The 17,895-nt window shown below is 32.8% G+C and overlaps 1 protein-coding gene and 1 pseudogene across 6 annotated transcripts in view; one reads left to right on the forward strand and one right to left on the reverse strand.

Moving 5' to 3' along the window:
- Positions 1 to 17,895, forward strand: part of GRM8 (glutamate metabotropic receptor 8) — a 674,240-nt gene that overhangs the window by 574,181 nt on the left and 82,164 nt on the right. The gene's annotated exons all lie outside the window — the stretch shown is intronic.
- LOC118611262 lies at positions 6,751 to 6,869 on the reverse strand (annotated as a pseudogene).

Here is a 17,895-nt window from a genome sequence, read left to right on the forward strand (position 1 = left end):
TTTTTGCTTGGCATTTCAGAGATGAGAGTATGTTCAATTTTCAACTGGATATATTTGGTGCTTTATAGTCAGAGCCATTGTATTTTATTTTATTATTCTGAGATATGACTTTTCCTTGGCACGTCATTTTATAGCAAATCAAATTTCTTTTCATGGGCGTTACCAACTTTTAAGCACAGAGGATTCAAATGTAGTGTTCAAAATGGAATTCATTCTAGGAGCATTTATATTTTATCCTTATTTTACTCTAGGAGAATTAAAGTATCTAGGAATTTGTAGTGATGCAAATAAACAAACATCACACATGAAAACAAAACAAAGCTGTAAAAGCTGAACAACAGTAGCACAATGCTAGTAGGGTCTTCATTTAGTGATTTGAAGTGTCAGATATCAGAAACCCTCAGAATAAATGATTTGCCTTCAACATAATGTAACAATCAACTATAATTATAATAATTAGAAAAACAATTATACTGATAGACTAATAAATTGATAATTTGAACAATTGACAAGAATATAGAAAGTAACAAATCTATTCAATACTGGTGTTTTTGATAATTGTTGATTTCGAACAATTAATGGATATAGTCCTACAGAATGCTTTTTATGTGACAAGGCAGCGATTCTGGTTCATAGCTGCTCCCAGCATTGTGAAAGCTGGCAATAGTGAAGTAACATAAATCTAGCCAGATGCTTGGATTTTTAGCTCTTAACTTGGGCTACAAAGATAGTCTCTTGGCCTGAGCAATTCATCTGAAGCTCCTTTCATCATTTGCATACTTTGCCTCCTCACATCTTGCTGTCGAAACCCTGTTTGCAATTTAGCACAGTGTCATGGGATTAGGCTATAAATTATACCTTACTCTGCTCTATTCACATGGATTAAGTTTCCAATGAATCTATTGAGAAGATAAATTCCATCTGTTTTGTTCTATTGGTGTTTCTGTTCTAAATAATTTTATTTAAGCTCTTTGTATTTGTTTCATCTGTATTTCTTGAGTTTTGAGATCGTAATTTATTCTAACTGCTCTCACCCCCTTCGTTTTGAGTTATAGGCAACATATTCTTCAATTCCATAATATTATTCTGTAAATAAAAGTCATCTATGTCCACAAACTGGAATCTCAAATTCCAATTTACTATTTTCTTCTTGTGCTTATTCTATTATTCCTCAAACAGAAAATAGAATATTCTTTGAAAATGTGAAACATTAACCATGTGATGTTCTTAAAGTATTTAATGTTATGTAATATAATGCCTTAAACAATAAGATATATAACAATAAAGAGGAGAATGAAACAAAGCCAAAAAGAAACAAAAGACTACTTTTAAAGACATAAAAGAATTTTAATTTTATTTATTTTATTTCTTGCTTATGTTATACCAATATACTTTGTTTTTTTTTTCTTGTTGTTTTCTTCCATGCCACTCTTTTTGTTTGATTTATTCTTTAGTGGTTTCTCCAGAACTTAATTTTCCATGTTTTTGTTCTTATCTACAAAATTTTTGATATTCTTTTGTCTGCGGTCATATATTTACTGATTAGGGAATGCAACTCTCCATTTCTTCAAACTGAAACCAGAAACTTAAACATTTTTAGAAAGCTCTATTTATCTCAGCTTACTCTAAAGCTTATTTATTTGAGAAATGACGATATATAGCATTCTTCTAAAAATATAAAACATTGATAAATTATTATATATATGTGCATGTGGAAGATAGGCTTTGACATTAGGAAAAAATCAATAACAAAAGTGTACTAAGAGATTTAGAAGTAAAGAGGCAATGCCTTTGTCACATCATCTGTAGTCTGATGAGTAATAAAACTAACTGCCCTGCCCTGGCAATGAAAAATACATTCAGCTTTTATCTTGAGTTTGCATGTGCTCTTACAGATTGATGGATTAGCTATCACTGATTTGCTTTCCAGCTGTCTTCATAGTTACATGTATGCAATTTTCACAAACATTATCACCTACTAGACCTCTGGAGACAGTAAAACAAGATTGTGTGCTGGATGGAATGCAACTGAGTCATAGTTCATATTGTAATCGATATGAATGGGTTAATCTCCAATTACTTAATCTGAGTCTTAGTTCAGATTATTAGGCTGGATTGGATGTATCAGAGAGTTCATGTCATGTTTTAGGAGATAGAGGCATGCTTGAATCTGTGAAAACAAACTGTTTCATTGAGATTCATTCATTCATGTGATAAATTCGCTTTTCAGAATTGCTTTTGGTCAAACAAAATATTGTGTCAGGGAACACAAGGCAGCAAAACTGACATTTTAATATTATGTATCCATTTTTGAAATAACAAAAAGGATATTTTTAGAGCTGCATCACCAGCTTAACAGGTGTGCAGAATCTCTGAATCACAAAACTCAGTTGACATTACTAATTAGAAGTATCATGCTTATTTAATTAATATCACCAAAAGGAAAACAGCACATACACTACATCAATCATAATAACGAGACTATAGCAATGATATACTAGAGATATATATTTTCTGGAATAAATTTTATACAGAGAATAAAACATTTGAGACTTTTTCAAATAATTTATCTGTTGTTCATTATAGTTATTTTAGAGTAGGAAATAGAAAATAGTATATTTAACCCTAATCTTAACAGTTGATTTTCTGAATGAGTTTCCTTATAATGGTGGTACCAGGCTCAGGGTTGGGCAGGGGTGGCCAAATCCTCCCCATCTGCCTGGATTTCTGGGGGTGGGAGTAAAAACCAAAAAGTTTAAGGCCGAGGTCATTTTTGTCCTGGATGCAACAACCTGGAAAATCATATTAATCATGGAAACAAAAATCCCCCTAAACTCTGCACTCAAAAAACAAATTGAATGAACAAAAATAAGACGCCTACCTCATGGCTCTCAGTATGATGCGATTGCTATAACTGGAGTCCTTGATCAACCCTGGACTCAGTCATCACTTGAGGTCATGATGAAGATGACCTCTTGCTTGGTCCCATAATCTTTTCTTGGTGCAGGTCCAAGCGATGTCACAGGTAGGATGGCAAGGGGACACTTCATATGCTGAAACACTCAGTGAGAAGGAGGGAGATGAAGTCTGCTTTTTGTTTCATGAAGAAAATAGGAGAGATGTCAAATATATTTTGAGGAGAAGAATAGCAGCAGCCACAATAACAGGCAGAGCAAGTGGATTCTGGAAGAGGAGGGGGGATCGGTGCTGGCGACTGATAATGATGCTTCCTGTGTCTGGTAGACTTGCCCTGTTCCAGCACTTGAGTATGGATTCATCCATTCAATAGTCAAAAAATCATTTAAATTAAATTACTGACCTATTTTTACAGATGGGGAAAATGAAGCTTAGAGAAATATGTTTAATACATTATAAAACGGATTTAAATCCTGATCTGATTCCAAAACCTAATAATGTTGATTTAAAGATGGACATTTTCAGAATGCCCAAGCAAAATATGGCTTTTAAGCTATGTAGGATGATTTTGGTATTGAAAACTAGAAAATTATAGTGACATAGAAAATAGGTACATTTTCATCTTTAAATGTAAACCAAGCCAACAACATATATAACCATTTTAAATGCATGCAATCAGCGAAAATGGTTTCAACAACACCTGACATATAGAGAGTGCTCAGAAATGTTGTCATTATACATTTTCTGTTTCATTTCAAAGGGAGGTTAAATGGATAGTGAAGCCTAGAAAGCTTGTATAATGAAGAAAAAAAATACAGACTTGGATTTTGGAGTATTGATGTGCAAATCAAATTTGCTTTATTAAATTTATACTTTTATTTCCTAGTGCCTATAAAAATTGAGATTTTGATTAGATAATTTTAAGATTGTACATTAAAGACTTTTTTAGAGCAGTTTTAGGTTCACAGCATAATAGGGGTAGATACAGACATTTCCACATATCTCTCTATCCACACACGCATAACCTCTACCATTATCAAGACCCCCACCAAAGTGGAATGCTTGTTATAATTGATGAATCTACATTGACATGTCATAATCACTGTCATAGTTTACCTTAAAGTTCCCGCTTGGTGTTACACATTCTATAAGTTTGGACAAAGGTATGACATTCTTTCACTTAGTAATTTACATTTAAGATACCTCCATATCTTTTTGTGATTTCATAGCTCATTTCTTGTTCATGCTGAATAATATTCCATTGTCTGGATTTGCCACAGTTTATTTAGTCCTTATCTACCAAAGGACATCTTGATTGCTCCCAAATTATGAAAAAGCTGCTATAAACATTCATATGCAAGTTTCTGTGTGGACATAAATTTTCAGCTCCTTTGGGTAAATACCAAGGAGTGCAGTTGCTGGATCATATGGTAAGAATATGTTTAGTTTTGTAAAAAAAAAAAAAAGTCACCCAACTATCCTTAAAAATGGCTGTATCATTTTGCAGTCCCACCAGTACTGAATGAAAGTTCCTGTGGCTCCACATCCTCTCTGGCATCTGCTGTAATTAGTGTTCCAGGTTCTGGCCATTCTAATAGGTGTGCAGAGGTATCTCCTTGTTGTTTTAATTTGCATTTCCTTGATGACATATGATGTGGAGCATATCTTTATATACTTATTTGCCCTGTGTGTATCTTCTTTAGTGAGGTGTTTGTAAGGTCTCTGGCCTATTTCTTAATTGAATTATTTGCTTACTTATTGTTGAGTTTTAAGAGTTCTTTGTATATTTTTGATAATAATCCTTTATTAGATGAATAATTTGCAAAATGTTTTCTCTCAGTCTTTGGCTTGTCTTCTCATTCTATTGATATTGTCTTTCGCAAAGCAGCTTTTTAACATTTTTATTAAGTATAGATTATTCATTCTACGAGTTTTATAGTTTTGCATTTTATATTTAGGTCTATGACCTATTTGAGTGAAGATGATCCAATTTTTTATGAAGTACGTAAGGTCTGTCTAGATTCATTTTATTTTTCATGTGGATGTCTAATTGTTCCAACCCTATTTTTAAAAAATGACTTTGCTCCAATGTGTTGCCTTTGCTTCTTTGTCAAAGAAAAATTGGCTGTATTTATCTGAGTCTATTGCTGAGCTCTTATTCTGCTCCATTCATCTATCTATCTATTCTTTCACCAGTATCACCTTGTCTCGATTACTGTAAGTCTTGAAGGCAGGTAGTGTCAGTTTTCCAACTCTGTGCTTCTTTAATATTACATTGGCTACTTTGGATCTTCAGGTTAATATTTTGTTGAGGATTTTTATATCTATGTTCATGACAGATATTTGTCTGCAGTTTTCTTCTAATGTCTTGTCTTGGCATTAGAGTAATACGGGCTTATATAATGAATTAGGGAGTATTCTCTCTGCCTCTATACTCTGAAATAGATTCTTCTTGCAACGTTTGGAAGAATTTATAATAAACACTTGTGGTCCTGGTGCTTCCTGTTTGGGTGGTTATCAATCATTGATTTAATTTCTTTAATAGATATAGGCCTATTAAGATAGTTTATGTTTTCTAGTGTGAGTATTATCATGTGGTGTCTTTCAGGGAATTAATTAATTTCATCTAAGTAATCAAATTGGTGACCACAGGGTTGTTTATAGTATCCTATTATTATCTTTTTAATGTTTATGAGATCTTTAGTGATGTCCCTCTTTTATATCTGATATTAGTGATTTGTGTCCTCTCTTTTTTTTTTTTTTGTCCTTAGCCTGGCTAGAACCTTATAGATTTTATTAATCTTTTTAAAGAATCAGTTTTTGTTTTTTGTGAATTTCTTTATTGATTTCCTGTTTTCAATTTTACTGATTTCCGCTCTAATTCTTATTATTACTTCTGATTACTTTGAATTTAATTTGATACTTTGAATTTGAATTTAATTTTGACTTGATTTTTTGTTATTTTAATTAAGTTTATTAGGTTAACATTGGTTAATAACGTTATATAAGTTGCAGATGTGCGACTTTATAATACAACATCTGTATACTCCATTGTGTGTTCACCACACAAAGTGGAATCTCCTTTCATAACCATATATTTGACTCCCTTCATTCACCCTCTTTGACCTCCTTCCACTCCCTTTGCCTCTGGTAACAGCATTCTGTTGTCCTTATCTATGAGTTTGCTTGTTTGTTGACTTTTGTTTTATATTCATATAATTATTTTTTTCTAATTTCCTAAGGTGGAAATTCAGATCATTATTTTTAGATCTTCTTTGTCAACATATTGTACATTTCCCTATAAGCACTGCTTTGACTACATGCCACTAATTTTGATAACTTTTGTTTTCATTCATTTATTTAAATATACTATTTCATTTTTCTTGAGGTTTCTTCTTGGACCCATATGTTGTTTAGAAATTTGTTGCTTAATATGCACATACTTTAGGCTTTGTCAGTGATCTCTGTTATTGATTTCTAGTTTAATTCCGTAGTGATCTAAAAGCAGACATTGTATGGTTTCTATTCTCTTAAATTTGTTAAGGTGTCTTTTATGGCCCAGAATGTGGTCTGTCTTAGTGAATGTTTCATGTGAACTTGAGCAAATTGTGTATTTTCTGAATGTTGGATAAAGTAGTCTACAGATCTTTATTATATCCAGTTGATTGGTGGTAATGAGTTCCGCTATGTCTTTATGAATTTTCTGCCTGCTGGATCTGTCCATTTTTTTCTTTTTTTCTTTTTCTTTTTTTATTTTAGATGAGGCAACCCTTGGCTGACCTCACAGATTTCAAAGACCTTATCAAATTACAATCCCTAATTTTTTATTTTTTACACCTACAGCATCTGGTCTTCCAAGGTGGTCTCCCATCCAAGTACTAAGCAGGCCCGACCCTGCTTAGCTTCCAAGATCAAATGGGATTGGGCTTGTTCAGGGTGGCATGGCCGTAGACAAGGATCTGTCTATTTCTGATAGTGAAGTGTTGAGGTATCCAACTATGATAGTGGATTCATCTATTTCTTCTTTCAGTTCTATCAGTTTTTGCCACCCATAGTTTTACACTCTGTTGTTAGTCTCATACACATTAAGAATTGTTATGTCTTCTTGGAGAAGTGGCCCCTTTATTATTGTATAATTACCTTCTTTATCTAAAATTTTCTTTGCTATGATGTCTGCTCTGTCTGAACTTAATATGGTTTCTCCTGCTTTCTTTGATTTGTGTTGTTAACAAGGCATATTTTTCTTCTTCTTTTACTTCTCATCTCTGTGAGTCTTTATATTTAAAGTAGGTTTCTTGTAGAAAACCTATAGCTGGGTCCTGTTTTTTAATCCACTCTGTCAAACTCTGTCTTTTAATTGGCACATTTATACTATTGATGTTCGAAGTGATATTTGATATAGTTGGATTAACATCTACCATATCTGTTATTGGTTTCTATTTGTTGTCCTGTACTCTGTTTTTATGTTTGTCTTCTACTCTTTTTCTGCCTTTTGTGGTTATACTTGAGCATTTTATTTGATTCCATTTTTTCTCTTAGCATATCAGCATCCTTCTATTTTTACTTTTTTAAAAATGGTTTCCCTAGAGTTTCCAATGCACTACAACTAATCCAAGTTTACTTTCAAATAACACTATATCACTTCAAATGTAGTATGATACATTTATAATAGCAAAATGATCCTAACTCCTCCCTTCTGTCCCTTGTGTTGTTGCTGTCATTTATTATTTATTTCACTTACACATAAGCATATGTAAGTATATATATGATCAAATACATTGCTATTATTTTAAACAAATATTATCTGTTAGGCCAATTACGAATAAGAAAAAAGTTTTTATTTTACCCTCAGCCATTCCTTCTTTGATTCTCTTCTTTTGTTTATGTCATTTTTTCTTCTCTCCGAATAACTTCTTTTAACTGGCAACACATTCCCTTAATTTTTATTTATTTGTGAACATCTTTTTACTCCTTTGCTTTTGAATGATAATTTCTCAAGTTATAGTATTCTAATAGTATTTTTTTAAGTTGGTGTTTTTTTTCCTCTCAACACTTTAAATATTTTACTCCACTCTCTTCTTGCATCGTTTCTGAGAAGTTGGATGTAATTCTTATCTTCTTTCTTCTACATGTAAGATATTTTCCCACATCAGATTTCTTTCAGGATTTTTATTTTATCTTCAAGTTTCTGTAGTTTGAAAATTATATACCTAGGCAGGATGTTTTTGTTTGCCTGCTTGTTTTGCCTTTGTCTAGCTTGGTGTTATCAGTCATTATTTTCTTCAAATATTTTTCCTGTTTTTATTTTTCTTTTTTTCTTCCTTCCAGTACCCCCATTATGCATATGTTACACCTTTTGTAGTTTTCTCACAGTCCTTGGATATTATGTTCTGTTTCTGTCGATCTTTGTTCTCTTTGCTTTTCAGTTTTGAATGTTTCAGTTAAGGTATCCTTAAGCTCAGTAATTATTTCCTCAGTCATGTTCGGTCTTCGAAGCTAATCAAAAATAATCTTTATTTCTGTTATAATTTTTATCTCTGGCATTTTTTTAGTTCCTTCTTAGAATGTCCATCTCTCTGCTTACATTGCCCTTTTGTTTTTACATGCTGTCTACTTTATCTATTAGAGTCCTTAGTATATTAATCATACTTGTTTTAAATTCCCAGTCTGATCATTTTAACATCTCTGGCATGTGTGGTTCTTATGTTTGCTCAGTCTCTTCAAGTAGTGCTTTTTACCTTTTGATGTGCTTGGTAATCTTTTCTTGATAGCTCGACAAGATGTATTAGGTTAAAGGAGCTGCTGTAATTAGACTTTTACTATTATAGTGTAAAATGGGGGTGGGGAGAAGCATTTTATAGTTTTAGACATGAGCTTGGTTGCTCCTACTTTGGCTGTGTTCACAGGGCTTAGTCAGCAAGCAGTTGGAAATGTCGTACTAGTTGGTGAGTAACAAGATCAGGATTGAAGTAGAGCAATGGTGTTTGAGGTCAGGGAATGATTGGGACATCTGATAGGGAAAGATAAGTCGGAGAACATTAAGGATAGAACCATGGGCAGAGTTAAGGGAACCAAGAAAGAAGAGAGAGAACCAACATTCATGACAACAGGAGAGAAACAATAGTCATAGTTTTTCAAGATGTCAAGAAAGGAGTGTTTCAAAAACAGAGATGGCTTTAGGAAAGGTCATTGGATTTGAGTGCTGATGTTTCTCTCCCAGCGTGTTTAAGATGAGTACATTGCAACATCTACTTTGCATGGTGATTCAGAGAGTGTGAAACACTGTTTTTAAAGGATTGATCAAGAGAGAAAGAACAGAAAGAACATAGCAGCTAAAGACTATAATTATGTCACAGACTATTTTCAAGGTCTGGGAGACCAGGGTATATTTATAACTAATATAGTATATTAATTATATTAATTGGATTATGGTATAGCATATTATACACTAAATATAGTATTTTCTTATTACTTCTCCTCATCTTTTTTGTATCTATGATTACATCCATAATCTCAGAATAAAGGTTGTGTATTTGAATTTTTTCCCTTTTTTCTCCCTATAATTTCGACTTGTCAGCTCTCTGTAAATTTTATTGGCTATCCCATAAAGACTGTTCTTGAACACTTTTTAATTGATTCACCATTATTCCATCTTCTAAGTCTTTAATGTATGTTTTCATAATTATTAATTATCTCCTCTTTTACTAGTTTTATATTATTTTTGCCTAGCTTCTAAAGTTGAATACTAAGTCCATTTATTTTTTTTTATTTTTTATTTTTATAATAAAAGCACGGATGAATAGATTTTTTTTCTGAATGCAGAATGCTGTATGCAGTATTCTCATTATCTTTTACTTCTAAATGACCCTAATTGCAATTTTGACTTGTGTTTTAGAGAGAGTTATTGTTTAATTTCTAAGTGGTTGCATCTACGTTTATATCATTACTTTATTTGTTTCGACCTTTAGTAGAAACCACCATCAGAAAACATGGTCTAACCAGGTTATTTTGTTTGATTTTAATCTATTAAAATTTCTTTATGATCCATTTTTAAATATATTTTCTCTGTTCTCTAGAATTTGTCAATTTATCATTTTTTCTATTTTTTTTTCTGTCATTATTTGCCTTGTGGCCGATAAAAGCACATATAAGTTATATTTTCATTGAAACCTGGTGGTTTTGGATCCAGATAATTGTAACTTTATATTTTTGGTTTAAATTATATATCCTTTTAAACTATTTTTTGATAGTTGTATCAGTTTTGTAACTAGGTTTACTCATATTTTGGTCAATTTCTCATACACTGTAATGATCAGGGTCATGACTTTTATATCATGTTTCCCTTTCTGAACTTTTCAAATTTGCTTTGATTTTCAGCAGACTGGATTACATATTCAAGCAAATTTTTTTCCAACAAAACCTTGTTTAAATGTTAGGTTTTCTCAGTGAAGGTATATTGGACAAAGTTTTCCTCTAGTCCTCAAATCTGAAAGTAAATTTGACAAGTATCTCTTTTATTAATTAGATGATCACAAGAATGTCTCCTAAAAATATTATAGTTCATTGCATTCCTCATCTGTGTTGTAGTGAAAATATTTAAGACTATCTTCAGTTTTATTTTTTGCTGTATAAACTTTTTAGTCTCAAGATTTGTATTTGGGTTTTCTCTAATCTTATACCTTTTACCAAAAACATGTTTTATCAGTTTCTTGCATTAATTTTGCCTTTCTAGTTATTCATGTAGATTTCTCTTTGGAAGAGAAGTGTTTTATTTCTTTATACCTTTGATTACATTTTTGCATGACAGTTATTTTGGTTATTTCTTTAGAAATATTAGTTATCTATAAATTTTTTTTATAATCCTTATCTTCTATTTGCTTCCATATTTTCCATCATTATTTCTATTTCTGTGTTTTTTCCTAAATGGTTTGAGAGTTACAAGTTCTTCTCTACATCAATAATTTGATTTTATGCAAACTCTATTCTTCGCCCTAGTGCTTCCTGTATGGATTTTCGATTGGTATTTTATTTTTACCTCTCCTGCACTTCTCTGTTTCTTATGATTAGGCTTGTTAACTTTTCATTTTAGCCTATTATTATTTTAAATGTTTATTAAATTTACTTGTACATACGATTTTTAAAAGTCCATCAGTCCAAAAATGGCAGCCCCCAAAATATGTGTCCCTGTTTTCAGTGACTAAAAATGACTACATTCAACTCTTTAACTAATTGTTCCTTGATATATTTTACTTCGTATTTTTAAATAACTCGTCTATATTTGCCTTGTACTTCCTAGTTTTCCGCTATGTTAGTTTGTATTGACTTCTCACTATGGAATATGAAGAATTATTTCTTTAATATCTGTGCTTCTCTGACATTTAAATGTCCTGTCCTGCCATCCTCCTATGTCGATAAACTATAACTTACATTTGCATTGTGTGACATCTAACACACTTTGACTACTTTTGATTTCCTGGACAAGTTTTTGTTGTTACTTTCATTAATAATCAGCATTTAAAGAATCAGTTGATTGCTTAGCATTTTCTTTGTCTTTCTTTTTACATATTTAAAACAAATTTACTTCCGAACTTTTCAGCAGAGGACATCTGGTTAGCTATACTATTTATGTTCTTAGAGACACCTCTGCAGCTTTTTAAATTTTGAGTAGTTTGTCTCCAAAGGTAAGGTATAGCTTACGTCTCAGCACCTCCCATTATCATAATTCTGAGGATTTTCTTCACATTTCTTTTATGTTGTAGCTCTTGTTTCCTATAACCCAATTTCTCGTCTTCCTTCATTTATTCTCTTGTTTAGGTATAGCACATCAACAGATAGCTTCCTGAGGCTAAAAATGAAAGGTCTATTTTTTGGAGAACTTGCATGTATAAAAGTTTCTTAATTTCAGTGTTATAGTTTAACAATAGGTTACCAAAATATAGGTAGGAAAGCATCTTATTTTAGAATTTGAAGATTTGAAGTCATTACTTCATTGTTTTTCTGGCTCTAGGGCCATCCTGATCCTCCATTCATTCTTTGTAACATTTTTTTGGAGGAGGGCAGTCTTCAGACTCTTCAAGAGCTCCTATTTGTCCTCATTATTTGGAAACTCAACAGACTATACCTCAATGTGTGTATATTTTTATTGATTGTGCTGGACACTCAGTAGGACCTTTTAATCTAGAATTTCATATCCTTATCTTCTGAGAAAAATTTTTGTCTAATAATTCTGACTCCCCCATTTAATTTTTTTGGAATTCATATAATTTAGGTCTTGGACCTCTTGTATTAATCCTTTATTCTCTCCTAATTCCTTTTTGTATGTCTCTTTGATCTACTTTTTTGGGAAATTACCTTTACTTTATGTTCTAATTCTATTGATTTCCATCTCTTAAATTATAATTCAAAAGTATAATTTTAATCCTATTTTCTGGAATTATAACTAATTTTATGTAATTATAAGTATATTATTATAATTATTATAATTAATTTATAAAAATTCTCTCGTGATGTCTGAACATTCCTTTGTAAACAAACTTTTTGTTTTATGCATGCATTTTTAAAAAAATCTCTGAAATTATTAATAATTTTAGATGTTTTTCTCTCTAGGCATAGCCTCTATTTACTTAAATTACATTATTCCTGTTTGTTTGATTTAATGTCTAATTTTTATGATAGAAAACTTCTTCATGCCCAGCAAAGCTTAGATTTCACTCATATTTAAGAGTACACTAAAAAGTTGATTTAAAACTCTCTGTGCATGGAATGCGTCTGTTGACTGGATATCACTGGGAAATCACCTAATATTAAAATGTTTAGATCCTTTCTTTTAGGCCAATGGAGCTAAAAGTCTCCCAAAGATAATTCTCCAAATGCTCTGCTTAGAGGATGTAAGCTAGGCTAATAGAATTTTGTGAGCTGGTTAGGGGAAGAGGACTGGAAAACTTATAGCTCAATATTCATATTTTCATTATCACAACTATTTAATGTGCTACCCAATCCTAACTGTGCCAGGTGTCCTGTATGCAAGAGGCCTTATGTTTTACCTTCGCCAAAGAATAAATCTCTAGTCTTCTGCCAGAAAGTGAAAAAGAAAGTAGCCCAACTTCATAAACATTGAATATTTGATAATATAATTTTCATGTTGAATTTCAACCTTTTCTAAATTAGCTGAGTTCTTCATATGCGCAAACATCATTTTATTCATTTTTATATTTTTAGTCCCTATCCTATTGATCATACTGTTACTGCAATTCATATTTTTAAACAAATGAATAAATAATTACTTCATAAATTGAGGAAACCCTTAGCCAGATATGACTGATTGAAAATATTTCACTTCCGACGTCATAGAGCTCCTTTTCTTATTTTATTTCTTGGTTCTGATATATTGTCTGTGTCAGAATAAGCATGTCAATATTATTTAGGCTTTTCCTACGAGTTCCAGCCATTCAGTATTTACATCTGCTGTTTTTCCAAGTTACGTTCTGAGCACAGTCTTTACACTGTATTTCCTCAGCTCTAGTTACCACTTTGTTCTGATAACTGCAGTATAGATACAAACAATCCTGGAAAAAAAATATTAAAGTGTGTTTTCATGAGACACATTCCCCAAAAATGCCAGCTGTAGTCTCCTATTCTATCATTCAATTTCTCTTTCTTCTCTGTTCTTTTCTTCTTCGTCACTTTGTTCATGCTGAATCCATGCGTACTCGCTCTTAATCTGTCTATTCTACACTGTACTCAATGAGATGAGTCTTTCGACTCTAGGTTTGGGGCTGAAAAACAACATCATGTTCTCTCCATTTTTCAGAACTCAAGTGTCTTTATGACATGTCCCAATTGTGATAGCTCTATTCCTCCCTGTCTGCAGGAACCTTTTGTGTTAGTATTTAGCAGTTTCATATCTATTTCTATGCAAGTAGAATATATAGAATTATGCAATTCCTAGGAATTCAATATGGAATTTTCAACAAGTGCTTTCTCTTTTTAATTCAGATAAAGTATATAAAATTTTGCCTATATTCATTTGGGATTATGTTATGTATATCTTTCAGGCCAGAAGAGTACCATGTAGTGTTAGTTTGAATAAAGCATATTAAATTGATAAAATAACCTTTATGATGTTCTTATAGGAATGAAATAGCCAGAGAATCTTAACTAGAGACAATGTTCCACTGTAATGATTAGTAGAGGAAAGGAATCACTAGGATGTGGCATACTCAAATGTTTGTCTTATTCTAGGATGTTTGCACTGGGTCCGGTGTGAACACATTTTTTAAAGAAATGATGACTAAATTACTTTGACTCTTCTTTCTGAACATGTTTAGACTTACTCTTTTTATTCCTGTTCCCAGTAAACTGACTGCCCTGGTCTCACGTGCCATTTTCCTACTCTCGTGGAGGGCCACACTCCTTTTACCTGGATTATTATTTCAAATGCCTTATATATACTTCTCTGTCTCCTTTCTCCTCTGCTCCCTATCTTTGATGTTTCTAATATAGTCAATTCTTTTTTAAATTAATAGTCTATCATGTGTCATGCATTCCCCAGGGAGCCATTACAGAGAGGCAATAAAATGCTGTGATTGCATGTGTGGCTTCAGGCCCCTTCCATCATTTAATAACTGTGCAGTGTGGGCTAAGTGAAACAAAACAGAGTGGCAAGGGGATATGCTTAACTCGCAGGGTTGTTAAAAGCATTTAATGTTAATTGCTTAGGATAGTTCTGACATACAGTGTTAGCTCCCTCCTCCTCCTCCTCCTCCTCCTCCTCCTCCTCCTCCTCCTCCTCCTCCTCCTCCTCCTCCTCCTCCTTCTTCTTCTTCTTCTTCTTCTTCTTCTTCTTCTTCTTCTTCTTCTTCTTCATCCTCATCATCCTCATCATCATCATCATCATTTTATATGTTTTGTTTGTTTGCTTAGCAATTTAAAGTTCTTACCACTGAAAATATTCTTTCCAAACCTCTTTGTCTGCCTTCTCACATTCTACAGGCATTTACTTCCTGTTACTTTCCATGGATTTAGTTCTATATATTTTGAGTGATATGGGCTAAGATCAAAATGGAGAAGTGTTTTGCACTAAATGTCTATTATGTTTTTTAAAATATCACAAAATGTTTTATAATGAATTATCTTAATTTCCACATGCCTTAATAATCAACTTAGTGCAGGAAAAATAAGACATGTACATAATTAAAAGGAATATTCTAAGAGTTTACAAAATTGCCAGTGGAGTATTAACCCTGAGCTGATATTCATATTATTTACTTCTGCTTATTATTAGCAATGAAGGATTTTCTTAATTATATTTAGTAATCACAAAGTAATGTACACTATATTTAATGTGGCTATTCATATATGACATCTAAGTCATATTTTAAGAGTTAGCTAACATTTAAACTAAACATATAAGTGCCTTTAAGTAGTATTCAGAAAAGCTCCAAAATGCCATATCCTGAGTGGTTAAAACATTCATTTTTAAAGTAAAGATACAGATGAATTAATTCTAAATGAAAAAGATTTTATCTAAGGAAATTATTTGAAACTCTAATTTTGGTCATCTAGAATATAATTATGAACATAGTAGCTGAATTCTAGTTCAATGACTTATGATTTAAAATGACCACTCTTAAAAGCATTCAAATTAGAATCTTCATCACGAGTTCAAAATTAAGAAAAAAAAATATTCTGCTTCAATAGTATTGCTACAAATACCACACACTCCCTGGATATTTGCATATGCACTCTGTTGGGGTAAGTGAATCCATTTACTCAAAGTATTATAGGTCTGACTTCCTATACTCTTCCCCGAAACTACCATCCCACAATACATACTGCAGCATGCACACTCACAGATGTCATCCTCTCCAACCTCAGAGACAAAGACAGAAGGGACCTGCCTGAATGGCTTTCTCTGTAAAGAGCTGTGGTGAAGGATGGGGTATCTCATGTGGTAATTACCAGAAACCGACATTAACAGCTGAGGCTGTGGAAAACAAAAGAAAGAAATAGCAGATCTGGATGAAATCCAGAGATGGTGGCTTTTTGTTTATTGCTGCTGACATAATTTTTGGACAAAGAAGCTGTATTTAATCATAGTTAGAAAATGGTTGCCTTCTTTCCAGTGCCGCCTCTCAGTCCTGAATCAAAGTATATGCAGAGTTTCTGTCTGTCTTTTACATTTTCTGTTCACAAAACACATTCACAAATGTTAACTTGTTAGATCTTTCCAACATCCCTGTGAGGTATGTGTCAGGGAGCATAGTGTCCCCGATATTAATTTCTATGAAGGTATGGATGAAATAATCTAGAGAGCACACAGATTTAGAAAAGAATAAGTTTGCTACTCACATCTACCTACTGCTTAAAGCAATGCCTACTCAAAACAGTAAATAAAGAGTATTTATAAATTTTGAGTAGTCATAGATGTGTTTACCACACATTCTATTTGTTAATCAATTTATTTATTTACCAAACATTGAATTCCTACTGAATCCCAGTTCTTAGTATAGGTAATAGGTAAAAATATGTGTCTCTGAGATTACTACCCTCTCAGTCAGGTAGGGAAATAGACACATGAACAAGTATTCATAATGTAATTCCAAAGAGTTAAAATTGTAACATATATAATGAAACTTAATGAAATAAGGGGAGGAACATACCTACCTGACTGACGTAGGATAGATCAGAGAAGACTTCACAGAGAAGCTAAGTTTTCTCTCAAGAATGTAACCAGAAACTCTCAATTTTCCAATTCTATCCTCGTGAAATTTGACTGTGTCTTTGGGAATCACTGATTACTTACTCATCCCTAAAATTATCTATTTGGTTTCTTGCGCCTTGGACTTGATCGTTCCCTAGTTTTCATCTGGCCACGTTTTTTCATCCTCCTTCACTGATCTTCCTGAGCCTGCTCCTTACATTTAGCTCTTTCCAGGGCTCCCTTTGCGCCATTTTCCCTTCACACTTGCCATCATTTCTGTGGGCTGAGAATTCTCTAATAAATATTCATGATCTCAACTTGCATATGACTGTGCCTTGAAATCTTTACTTCTGGCAAACCTGACTCATGAACACATCTCACGTGTTCATCCATTTCTAGAACATCTTGGCTTGGAAGCCTCACTGGGACTTTGAGCTCAGCAGGTCCCAGAGGGAACCAAGTCAGGATCTACTTTTCAAAAACAGTCATTCCCTTGCATGCCTCTATTCAGAGAAGAACATCATCACCTGTTCGCTTGTTCTTTCATTTCTCCTTCATTTATTCAACAAAATTTATTAATGGCTATGAGAGGTTAGCTGCTATGTTAGGCTCTGGGATGCAACAATGGAGAAATGGACTTGGCTCTTTTTCTCCTGAGAAAAACCAATTTTAAATTGGTGTTTAGCAAAGTATGGTTCACTAATTACATGTATCAGAATCACTGGAAGAAGAAGGACTTCTTTTAAAATTTCCAGCTTGATGTTTTTTCCTAGGCTTTTTGAATTGTAATGTCTAAGAACTAAAGCCCAGGGATTTAGAGGAACATAATGTAAAATTTTAAGAACTACTTATTTAAATAAAAACAAAGTCAAATAATTACATTCTGTGAAAGCGTCACCAAAGAAGACTATAAGGTGTACTGTGTGAGTGTATAGTTGGAGAGCAAGGAGGTGATAAATAATAGTCAACCATCACCTGGGGTTAGACAGGGGCAAGGTTATACATAGCCATGTAGTTGGAAATTGACTAGATATAAGTGGTGGAAATAAGTGAGATGCTAAGCCGACTCTCAAATCAGAAAGCTGGATGCTGTTTTCTGGTTCCTCTCTTTTCCTCACTCCATTCTTATGTTCAATTTAAGATACTTTAAGGTCATCCCTTCTTCTTCATCACCACAACTTCTAACATAGCTCACAGGCTCTTGTCTAATTTGGAATTATGGCACTATTCCTTGAATTTTTATCCTTGTTTCTGTATCACCCTCTTCTCTGATTTGT

The sequence above is a fragment of the Rousettus aegyptiacus genome, unplaced genomic scaffold (genome assembly GCF_014176215.1).
Source record: "Rousettus aegyptiacus isolate mRouAeg1 unplaced genomic scaffold, mRouAeg1.p scaffold_m13_p_13, whole genome shotgun sequence".
NCBI classification, from domain to species: Eukaryota; Metazoa; Chordata; class Mammalia; order Chiroptera; family Pteropodidae; genus Rousettus; species Rousettus aegyptiacus.